At 50.8% G+C, this 12456-nt stretch overlaps 1 pseudogene; it reads right to left on the bottom strand.

Moving 5' to 3' along the window:
• Nucleotides 1-2822: 2822 nt before the first annotated feature.
• On the bottom strand, nt 2823-3836 carry LOC144706799 (mitochondrial dicarboxylate/tricarboxylate transporter DTC pseudogene; annotated as a pseudogene).
• Between the last annotated feature and the right edge of the window lie 8620 nt (nt 3837-12456).

Below are 12456 nucleotides of genomic sequence, written 5' to 3'. Positions count from 1 at the left end.
CCCTGAAATCAAACTCGACAGAAAAAAGATGAAAAAATCCATGAAGTTGACGTGCCAGAGTGAAACGAGAAATAAAAATGATTTAGCACACTTTTTGCACATTTTATATGCATGATCGATTACAACTGTCAATTTAACAACAAGTAGAATAGCCATAAAAGATGCACAGCATGTGCGGCCCATGTGCTGTGTATTAAGCAAAATCATTGATGATTGAGAAGTGAATTAAGCCTTACCTGATTCACTCGCAGCTCCAGGGCGACCTTCTCATGAGCAGGCAACTTAAGCTAAATACAGAGTACAGACATTAAACACAATTAAGAATGTGGGCACACACATGGATCAAACCCAACGGATCTATTCTAACCGCGACGGATCTATTTCAACCACAACGGATCTATTCTGTCCCCAACGGATCTATTCTAACGACAACGGATCTACTCTAGACTGGTACCCTTTATATACATATATTACGCTTGCCTGATGGCGGACTGCCATCTCTCTTTCTCTCTGGACATTTCTGGCGCATACAACGGCCGCTCGGAGGGGAGGTGAGGAAGCGGCCTAGGGAGCAATGACGGTACGTTTTGTTCTGCCTCACTCTCTCCCTCTCTCTTTGACGCTCTCTCTCTCTCTCTCTCTACTTCTCTTTTTTCAGGATTGGGGATTCGAACAGGTTGTTCGAATGTTCGATCGGATCGGGCATTCAAACGATCGAATCCAATGTCAGATTTGATCGAACACCGATCTGTCAAATTTCAGATTTGATCCGAACCCGACTGCTATCGGTTCGGATCAGGTCGTTCGAATATTTGATCAGATCGGCATTCGAGCGATCGGACACTGATCCGTCAATTTCATATTTGATCTGCACCCGATAAGCGCAACGGGTTTGGATCAGATTGCTCGACATAACCTGCGGTTCGGATCGAATGTTCAAATTTGATCCGATTCGAACGCATTGTTCGAATCGAATCGGTTCGAATGTTCAAATCTGATCGGACGCATTCCACGTGGTTGCCGACCAGCTCCAGCGCCCCTCCCCCCCCCCTCCGGCGCCATGACGTCAAGGCTCAAACCTTTCGGCTCAACCACCGGCGTCGCCACCCCCTCGTCCAGCGCCGGTGTCTCGGTCTGCCCCACCCCCCTCGTCCAGAGCCAACAGCTTCGTACTCTGCGCGCTGACCAAGTTAAGTTCCCAGAACGGCGACCTGGGCTCGGCCCGGCTGGCCTTCTCGGCGGCTTGGACCCATGACCCGGTCACTTGCAACGTCCCCATCTCCGCCTTCTCCTTGACTAGCGTCACTGCCTCTGCACGCAGACTGTTCCACGAAATGCCCCAAAAAGCCATAGCCTCCTGGAACACGGTCATGGCCTGCAACCTCTTTCTCCTTCGTTCTCTCTCTCTCCCTCCTCCTTCATTCTCCCTTTCTCCTTCATTCTCTCTCTCTCTCTCCAGAGAAGAATTGCTACCAAAAGAGGGCAAAAGAGAGTAAAAGGGAGAGAGAAAGAAAGCGAGATTGAGAGAGAAGAGGAAGGGACAGAGACAGAATGACATTGCGAAAGAAACACCAGGGGCGAGAAGGGTTGAGGCCTGTCGGAAGTAAGGGATGGGACAGAGGAAGAGAGGGAGACCGAAAGGGAGAAAGGGAGAGAGAAAGACCCAATGGTTGAGGCCTGTCGGAAGTAAGGGACGCGACAGAGGAAGAGAGGGAGACCGAAAGGGAGAAATTTTGAGAGAGAGAGACCACGGGGTAGAAACAGAGACCCGGGGTAGAGAGAGGGACAGAGAGAGACCCCGGAGTAGAGAGAGAGACAAACCTCGGGGAAGAGCGAGGGAGAAAAAGAGAGACCCCGGGGTAGAGAGAGAGAGAGAGAGCGGTAAAGAGACCAAGAAGAGAGGGAGATGAAGGGGCAGAGGAAGAGAGGGAGACCGAAAGGGAGAAAGGGAGAGAGAGACCCCAGGATAGAGAGTAGGAGAGAAAGAGAGACCCCGGGTAGAGAGAGAGACAGACCTCGGGGGAGAGCGAGGGAGAAAAAAAGAGAGAGCCCGGGGTAGAGAGAGAGAGAGCGGTAAAGAGACCAAGAAGAGAGGGAGATGAATAGACTGAGAGGGAGAGGGAGAGCGAAAAAAGAGCGATCGAACGAGAAACCCCAGGTAGAGAGAGAGAGAGAGAGAGAGAGAGAGAGAGAGAGAGAGAGAGAGAGAGAGACCCGCGGTAGCTAGAGAGACAGACAGACAGACAGACCCCAGGGTAGAGGAGGGAGAAAATAAGAGACCCCGGGGTAGAGAGAGAGAGAGACCCGCAGTAGCTAGAGAGACCCCGGGGAAAATGCGAGAGAGAGAGAGAGTCAGACAGACAGACAGATCCCGGGGTAGAGAGGGGGAGAAAATGAGAGGCACCGGGGTAGAGAGAGGAAGAAAAGGAGAGACCCCGAGGTAGAGGGAGAGAGAGCGATAAAGATACCAAGGGGAGGGAGATGAAGAAATCGAGCAGAGAGAAAGAGAGACCGAGGGTTAGGGTTAGGGTTAGAGAGAGGGAGAAAATAAGAGACCCCGAGGTAGAGAGAGAGAAACCTGTGGTAGCTAGAGAGACCCTGGGGTAAATGCGAGAGAGAGAGAGAGAGTTAGACAGATCCCGGGGTAGAGAGAGGGAGAAAATGAGAGGCCCCGGGGTAAATAGAGGAAGAAAATGAGAGACCCCGGGGTAGAGCGAGAGAGAGCAATAAAGATACGAAGGGGAGGGAGATAAAGAAATCGAGTAGAGAGGAAGAGAGGGTTAGGTTTAGGGTTAGGGTTAGGGTTAGGGTTAGGGTTAGGGTTTTTTTTTTATAAGATTTATGTGGTTCATCATTGAAGAATGCATGAAACAGTCTCCTGTAAGAGTAGATCCCTACCCAAAAGAGTGAAGCCAAGTATTTAATTATTGACGAATTATTAGGGACAGATGAGCCAACCCATGTCAACGCGTCCCTCACAAGCCAACCTGCTTCTGAAACTTCTGAATTTGGTTCAGGAATATCCACGACATCATGACGTGCGGCTCAATCCTGATGCAGTACACGGGGAAGCCGGTGTAGAACTTGAGGGGCCCACCACTCTTTAGCATCTGAAGTGCGCAGTCTAACAAACCCGTGTAAGGGTACTTGCCCGACGCGTCCGGCTGCATCTTCTGGATCTGAGTCTTCATGTAGTCGAATGACAAACTGCAAGCCAAGGCGAAGAACCCAGACACGGCACTCACCCCAACGACCGTGGTGTATTCGCCAAGGCCGAGTGAGTCACGGAAGAACTCCACACTCTAGTCATAAGATGCGAGCATGCCCATGTTGAGGGCCATCGCGCGGACTACGGTGGGACCCACTCCCTTCCAAAGAGAGAGGACGCCCTCGTCAGTGGTAATGCGGTAGAGGGCATGGAAGGCGTTCTTGTAGTTCTGGTGCTGGGCGACTGGCAGGGTCGCGTCAGCCTGCATCGGGATCAGCGCCAGATCAGCTGGGCTTCCCACAACAGATGCTCCAATGGCGCCAATTGTCAGCCCGATAGCTGCCTTCTGGAGAAGAGGGAGGGGCTTCCCTTCATTGGCTTCCACCGCCTTGTTCGTCAACACCCTGAACGATCCAAGCCGTGCCGTGGTATAGGTAGCTTGCCTGAGCAAACCAGCTGACAAACCCTTATAAAGTGAGCCAAATCCCCCTTGGGCAAGCATGGTCTTTGCGACATGCACAATTGACCCCTGGCCTAACTGGATTCTAACCTTAACCATGTGAATAGGCTGGATGACGCAGGTGGCGATCATTCCTGAAGCCCCGCCATTAACGAAGGGCTTCACCATCGCAGGGTTAGGGTTTTTTTTTTTGATTTTGGCAAAAAACACAGTCCTGGGTATGGCCAACCAGAGGGTTGTGCCCGTAGACCGATCCATCCGTGCCCTGGATGCCACCCAGGGGGATTTTATTTATAAAGTGAAGTGTTTGTCAATGTTTATACGCATGGAACGAGTATAAATATCCCAATTACACTCGGATCCCACTCGTCCACGCCCATGTTGAGAAAAAGAAAAGATACATAAATGATACCTTGCAGGCGCTCGGGGAAGTGTGCACATCGTCGTCCCACTAGAGCCGCCCTGCGATAATGATGTAGTTCGGGAGATGTCCTCGCCTCCGTCAAGTGCGATCGATGAAGGGCGTGGTGAGGGCTCTAGTCGAGGCGGGCGCAGTCCACCCCTCTTGCTCCAGCGTTCCACGCAATCCTCCAATCTCGCGGGCTTACGAGGATGCGTTGTGTGCGGAGGGTCAGCATGGTAGGACGATCCACGCGATAACAACCTCTAGGTGTCGGAGGGAGCGCTTGGAAAGAAAGAAAGATGGAGGAGGTGGTTCGTGCATGTACCGCATGGTTGGCGAGAGCATCTGCTATCTGGTTGCCCTCCCGCAGTTGATGAAGAAATCATCTTGTGCGAGGTCGGCACGGCATGATGTCCTGCCATACTCGGTGTAGTCGCCACGGGAGCATGTACCTAGATGAAGCATATCAACTAATATATGTGAGTCCGATTCCACGACGATATTGTGAAGGTTCCGTTCCTCACAGAGGAGTAGACCATCACGGATCGCCATCGGCTACTGAATTAGTCTGTATGCCGTAGTAAGAGGAAAAAGCAAAGAGTATACTCCCCGTATGGTCGGAGGATACCCCCTTCCCCCTGCAGGCCCTGGGTTCCCTTTGGCCGTACCATCCACATTCAATTTAAGGATGCCTATTGGCGGTGGAAGCCAATAAACAACCCGATACTGAATGCGGATGGGGGTGGGGGTCACCTGAATGCCCACGGAGCGGAGGAGGTCGCACGCGAGTGGTGATCTGCTGGCTCGAGGGGGAATTAAATGGTGGATGCGCCTTAGCCACAGCTAGACTCACACATGATATCCACGACGCGCATGGGCATACCTACAAAACGAGAAGAATTTCGCCATTTCCATATCTCCCATAGTAGATAAGCTATGGTGATATGTAGGATGGGGCTCCGTGTAGAGCATGTTGGCGAGATAAGAAACTTGCCAAAACATTTAGACGGGGGTCAGTGGACAACAACGGTCAGAGATGATGCGCCAGCATGCGAGTGCTGTCTCACTCTAGAAGAAAAGGTGGTCCATGGTCTCCGTGTGTGGAGCTGTAAGACAGTAGAGACAGCGGGAACCGAGAGAGTAACCTCTACGGGTCACTCCATCATCGGTCGGTAGGCCGCAATGTAAGAGTCTCCAAAGGAAAAAGGAGACTCGAGGAAGGATCGCCGGATGCCAGATGCAACGACCCCAGTGTTGGATGGGGGATTTCTCGCAGAAATGCTCCCATGAAGATTTGCACGAGTATGTTCCTTTGGGTGTGAGCGTCCATATGGCAAAGTCGGGAGTAAACCCCATTGAGGTGCTCTGGACCTCAGATAACGTATCTGCAGGGAGACCATGCTGCTGCAGTAGGTGTTGCATGTTTCCCATAAGCAGCTGAGCCACTGTTAGACGCATGTCATGTGGGACAAACTGTGGATGGTGCACGAGTGGTTCGTGAACATGCCAGGTATCAAACCAGGCGCTAATCTCACCTCGTCTAATGTGCCAGCGGGTGACCGGGCAAGCTGAAGCCAGTGGCGCTGTCACTTCTGCCATCGCCGAGGACCCCGAATGTCAACCTCTCGATGGGCCAACTCGCCATACTTGGCATAAATGAGACCACCCAAAAATGAGTATGTGGTGCGCAATCGTCATACGAGCTTCTTTTGGAGCATGTCCTGGACATCCGCGAGGCGTTTGATAAATCCAAAATGATAGTAATATATATGTGCAATTCTAGCTAATTTATCTACTTCTTTATCTTTATCTGAATATATTATCAACATTTATGTTAAGTTGAGAAAAATCATGAAATAAAATCACCTTTTTCTAATTTTGAGTTAATTATTATCATTTGTGGGACTAACCCCACTTAACTCAATGAGTTAAGTGGAATGAATCTCACTCTCATTTTAGTTGATGTAGAAGATGCATGCATTAGGTGAAACTTTCATGAATAAAGGGGATATTTAAATGAAGATGAAGCTATTTGGAACAGAGGAGCAGGCTCAGCCACAACCCTGGGCCAAGGAAGAAGGCCCAAAGCAAGACAGTTGGCTCTAGTCTAAAGGCCCATTAAGGAAGCTCCACTAAACCCACTATGAGAGGCATGTTGGGCCAAAGAAAGGAGGGAAAGGGGAAGGTCCAGTCATGATTATTTATGGACATTTCAGGGGCTTAAATGCTGATTGGAGGACAACCTTGGACGTGGATCCAAGCCAGAGAAAAAGATCCAGCCATTCAATCCACAAAACATCCAAGTGTGGAGACTTAAAGATAGCACCTTTAATGCTAATTAAGGAAAGAAACCTTGAATGTCTAGGGGGTATTTCAAAGGTCTCAATGCTGATTGGAGGACCATAATGGACGTGGATTATGACACTGAAAAGAAGATCTGGCCATCCATTGTATTAAAAATCCAATGGCTCTCATTTGCTCTCTCTCCCTATATAAACCCCTTCACCCTATTGTAATATTCATCTTGTGATTCAATCCAAAGTAATGTTTGGTGGCCTAAGTGCAATTGAGTCATAGATCCATTCACCTCAGTGAGTGCCAGCATGAGCAGGAAGCATCCAGGGCTGAAGAAGCTGGTGGAAAGGAGAAGAAGTCCCTTGGACCTTATCGGGTGTGACAAAGAGGTTACCTTCTTATTTCTCCTTTTTCACACTTTTATGTTCATCTTTTGTCTTTTTGGTTAGTCTTGGATCAGCTAGAAGATATCTAGACGGTTCCAATGCATCCAACCACGCTCTAAAATTCATTCTAGAACTCATTCTAGAGTAAATTTAGTGCAGTTCATTTTTTCTCTCTCCTCCACCAAGCCACTTTCCCCATTTGGCATCCGGACTTAGCCAAATTTTGACTAAGTCCAGAGCGCCAGTCTGTTTCATTTCCTATTTTTTTTGGCTTTAAATACTCCTAAAAATCTCAAAAAAATTATTTTCTGCCCACTAATATTATTATAATATTATAATAATATTTTAACTTTCTTTGTTTTATATTTTTATTTAGTTAGTTATTTATCTTCATATGTAGTAAACCTACTTCTAAAATTATTATAAAATATATAACGAAAGCACAAATTCTTAAGGAAAAACCCTTGCTCCCTGTGGATCGACCCTTACTCTCCCTACGCTAGTAAGGTTATTATAAATTTTTGTTGTTTTAATTCGGATAAACCAACGACACTAATTAGTGAAGTTAGCTCATCACTAATTACCCCAAAATCTGAATTATCAGCGTCTGATCCCTACACCCCCCTCATTGGCCGACATGCTTTATCCCAAGAAACCCAATGGTGGCGGTACTCTCCCTCGAGGTGACCTGACCATAAGAAACATGCGCATAGTCATTCCATTGAGTAGAGGACCGTAGAAGAAAGTGAATGAACTGCGAGGGTGTGCAATGGGATACTCATGAGGACGTGTCGAATAAGTTGGATACACCCACCAGGTGATAGGAAACAGAGTTTCCATCCTTCTAGTTTCTTTCGGAGTTTACCCAATAAGGTATCAAAGTACTGATGCCTCGCGGGTCCCAAAAAGATAGGGCATCCAAGATATTCAAAAGGAAGATATCCTCGTGAGTATCGAGTATAGTGCTGTATGATTTGAGTGCGCTTTATAGTAGTGGAAGGACCAACTAGAAAGCTGGCCCGAAGCTTGCTCGTATGCCGTGAGGACACTCATAAGTTCCTTAATGGATTTTTTAGATCCATTGAGGAAGAGGATAGCATCATCTGCAAATAGAGAATGTGAGAGGATCGGGCATCCCCTTTCGTACGGGTGAGGGATCGACTGAAGACCTCTTCCATCAATATGAAAAGGGTAGGCGAGATAGGATTGCCTTGCCGAAGACCTCTCGTGGCTGTGAAGAATCCAGTGGAGTTTCCATCCATCAAAAGAGAGAAGCGATTCTCTCTTATGCAAGCATCGACAAGATCAATGAACTTAGTGTTGAAACTAAAGCGGCGCAACACTAGGGTGACGAAATTCCACTCGACTCTATCAAAGGCCTTCTCCATATCCAATTTGATGATGACATTTGAGCCTGGAATATGAGCGTCCAAGGACTGGGCTAGCTCATGCACAAGTATGATGTTGTCATGGATCTGTCAACCCTTGACAAAACCACACTACTCAAGCGAGATGAGTCGCTGAAGGAAGTTCCCTAGTCTGTTTGTAATGATTTTGGATGCAACTTTGTAGCATACATTACAAAGACTAATGGGTCGAAAGTGTCGGAAGGTAGTTGGAAGAGCCACTTTTGGTATGAGTGCCAAAAAGGTAGATTTCCAACTACAAGGGAAGACTTTACGCGTAAACACTTCCTTGATAACAAGCACCAAATCGGTGCCTATGATGTCCCAACAAGCCGTATAGAATTACGCTGAGAATCCATCCAGCCGAGGGGCTTTGTTTCTAGCCAAGGAAAAGATGACCTCCTTGATCTCTGCTCGAGTGGGTAGGGCTGTGAGGAGGACGCTTTCCTTGTCGGTCACCAAGTGAGGGATAGAGGCGAGAAGCTCCTCACTCGCCACAATTGGTTGTGAGGATAGGAGCGAGCGGTAAAATGCCACTCCTCCGTTTGCCAGCTGGGTGGGGTCTTGATTATACGTCTCTAGTAGAGTCATATAATTGGGCCTGGCTCTATGACGAATCGAGGCGTGAAAGAAATGTGTGTTTCTATCACCTTCACGTAGCCATTGGATACGCATTCCTGGAGGTAGAAAATCTCCTGGCGTCGCATAGCGGCCTCATGCTGCTCCTTAAGTCGAGTGTGGCGCTCTCCCGCGTGGACGTCTCCAAAGACATGTCGATTCCACCACTTCAGGTGGAGTCTAAGACTCCATAGGCGATAGCTGAAGTTCTCCATAGGTGATGTCTAGATCGTTCCATGCCAATGGCTGTGTACAAAATGACGTAAGTCGTTATGCTCTAACCACATGGCTTGGAAGCGGAATGGGGTGCGGTGAACTCGATTACTCGAGTCGGGGAGAAGGAGGATCGGTGAGTGATCCGAATAATATCGCGGGAGGATCTCAATCACGATGGTGCACTGCATCAGCACCGTGCTATTGGTGAAACAACGGTCGATACGTTGGTACATATGTGCATCGGCTTGACGCTGATTACACCAAGTCCACTTCTCTCTGTAGGAGGCTCCACAAGTGGTCTGGTGGATAAAATCGTTGAACGCTTGCATAGAACTTGGCCGAGGTAGGCGCCCTCCCTAGCGTTCGCTGACTGCCCGTATGCAGTTGAAATCCCCTGCTAGAAACCAAGGGAGGTCAACAGGTTGTGAGTGAGAGTGAATGTGTAAGGCGAGCTCCCCCCAAAAGGCCTCCCGCACTAAGTGTCTATGCGAGGCATAGACTATAGTAAACCTATAGGGCTTTGGGGAGGTTGGTACGTCAAAAGTGGCGTACTGGGTCCCTTCAGCTAGTAGTTCCATCGAATAGTCCCACTTCCAAAGAAGCCAGAGCTTATTCAAGGGATGACAATAAACATGATCCATTCCGAGTTTCCCCGCAATGGAATTGAAGCAATCCGGTGCGGTCATCGGTTCAATAAGTCCAACTATTCCTAAGTTGTAGTTATTGACTAGGGAGAGGAGATGTGACTGGGTTAGAGGGTTGCCGATCCCTCTACAATTCCAAACAAGACTTGGAATCATAAAACTATCGACTCGCATGACGCATTCTCGATTGGGTGTTATAGATGCGACGTGGATTCGGGGTATCCGAGTGATGACCTGGTAGAGGGGGTGATGCAGGACAACGTCGAGGACAAAGTCCGGCCATCACCGAGGAGTTCGTACTCGGTGTCAAAAATGTGAGTCCACGACATTAACTCGATGGTCGTCGGGCACGGGTGTCCTACTGGAGGACCTACGATGAACAGTGGGGGTAGGGGTGTCATACGTGCAGCTGCCGACAAGCAGTAGGGGGGGAGCGGACGCCCGGGTGACAATGGGGTCGCCCGGAGGTGGGTAGGTAAACCTCCTGACCCTCGTCCGGATGGACGAGGTTGCTACGGTGCCGAACGGGAGGACTCCCGCCGGAGGTTGCTCGCACGTGGCGGGCGAACCGACTCGTACCAAACTGGGTAAGACACTCGGTAGTACGTAATTCTTCACTCGTTCTATCACGCTCACCTATGTCTAACCCGAGGACGGTGGAGGCAAACGAAAGATATACTGCAAGAAATAAGAGACGGGAGTCGAACAGCGTACCTCGTTATCGTCCATGGGGAAGTCGTCTCGGTCTCGAGCAGGGGTCGGCTGTGGCATCAACGGAGCAAGGGAAACGTCGGTGTAGGGTGACCTGAGCACGAGTGCACGCCGAGGGGTGGCCGAGAGAAGTTGCAGAGAGTCGGCTGCTCTCGGTCGCGAACTGAGGTGCTCGTGGCACAGTGGCACGGCGCCGCAAGCGCAGGCCGGCATGGCATGGCGGATGGTCGCGTAGCGGCAGCGGTGGCGCGCAGGGGCCGTGTAGCGGTAGATGTGGCACGCAGGGGTAGCGTAGCGGCAGTTGTGGCACAGTGCGACAGGGAGTCGCTGCACGATCGGGAGAACGTGCAGAGGGCGCGGGCGCCGGGTGCAGCACGGAACTCAGGACGTCAAGCGGGCGCCGACCGTTTATGGCAGTGCGGGCGCAGTCGGCTAGTGCTGGGGATCGTCTGCGGGGCGGCCAACGGCGGTGCAGTAGTGCAAGGCGAACAGCGTTGCAGGCCCGGGGCCGCAAGGCAAGATCACACGAGCGCGGACCGACCGATCAGTCGCCAGGTAGCCAAGCAGTGGGAAAGGTTCTACTGTTCGCAGAGGTCGGGCAACGAGCAGGCCACAGGTGGGGGGAAAGTCGACGTAGAGACATCGTATTATCGTCGCCTGTGGGGGGGCCGACTGAGGGTGCCTGGTGAGATCCATTGGCGACAATTGATGACCCGCGTGCGCGAGCGTCATGGGTACGCGATAGCATCTGACGACCCGCAGTCGACGGGTGCAACTCGAAAGGGGATGGGAGGGCTTCCTGGGGGACGGACCAGGGTCCACGCAAGGGATGTTGGTCAACTCTGAGCGATGTTCCGAGCCGGTTAGCGGGTGACTATCGCGATGAACCGTCACTGAGGTTGAGCGAGCGTCGTAGTTGCGACCAAGAGCCACGGCGCCGGCGGCGTGGTGGCGGGGCGGCGCTGTGGGCTGGCAAGACCACGTGGAGCCACGGCGTGAGATCTTAGGAGGGGCCAGTGAATGGAAACCACTGGCAGCAGCCTATGGGTGGGCTCCTTCTTCTTCCTCCCTCACTCTGCTCTTCTTCTCCTCCTTCTTCACCTTATTCTTTCTTCCTTTCTCTTTCTCCAGGGCCGGAACCCTAATTCACCATCGTGAAACAAAACTTGAGTTCTTCAAAATTCAACGTTGTCTAACTGTTAGGGCATCCATCTGATCCTTATATAGGGGGGGGATATGGGGCCCTATGACCAAAAGACCCTCTCTTAACAAGAAAATAACCCTATGACCTAATGGACATGAAAATGACGAGGATATCAAGGGAAACGAAGACAAAACAGGGAGGGGGGAGGGGAGATCCTTATAGGGTCGAACCTCCCTCCGTACACGTGATCACGACGCGTAAGAAAACAGCGAACGACGTAAAGACGAAGATAAAGGGTCAGTTACCCAGAATACTTGAATCTGGGTGTGCGTACCGTCGCTTTGGCTTGCAGAGCGGGCAGAACACGTATGGTTGGCGGTGTTGGGGGCGACGGTGACGTCTCTGAAGATGTGTCTGGGGTTGCCGCCGGAGCTGCATGGGACGATGATGACGTCTCCAGAGACGTTTCTAGTGCTGCTGCTAGCGCTGTGCCATCAGGGGGAGTGTCCACGTCTGACTCCTCAGAGAGGGAGGCAACATCGTACTCCTCTCCTGTGGAGGCGTGGCCGCTGGTATCTCCACAGGTATCCTCAGAACTAGGAAGTGGGGCTTGACGGTTGGTCAAGCAATCCTCCCGCTCGAAGGGTATATGTGATGGATGGAGGTCAGGTAAGACGGTAAGTATATCTGGTGGGGGGGAGTGTGGCTAGGGTGGGGCGGTATGTCAGGGATGGGGATGGGTGGCGGGCAAGGTAGAGAGGTGGGTGCTGAGAAAGGAGAAGGGGTGGGTAGTGTCGGGGGAGATGTGTGGGGTGGGGGGGAGCGAGGTGGAGGGGAACGAGGGGATCGAGGGGAAATAGGGGAGCGAGGCAAAGGTGGATGGTGATCAGGTGATGGATAATAACGGGGAGGCGGGGATGATGGGGAAGGTACTAGGGTGGGAGTGGGTGGGAGGGGGCGATGGT

Source organism: Wolffia australiana, chromosome 8 (assembly GCF_029677425.1).
Source record: "Wolffia australiana isolate 7733 chromosome 8, ASM2967742v1".
Lineage (NCBI taxonomy): Eukaryota > Viridiplantae > Streptophyta > Magnoliopsida > Alismatales > Araceae > Wolffia > Wolffia australiana.
This window is presented reverse-complemented; position numbering and strand designations above follow the sequence as displayed.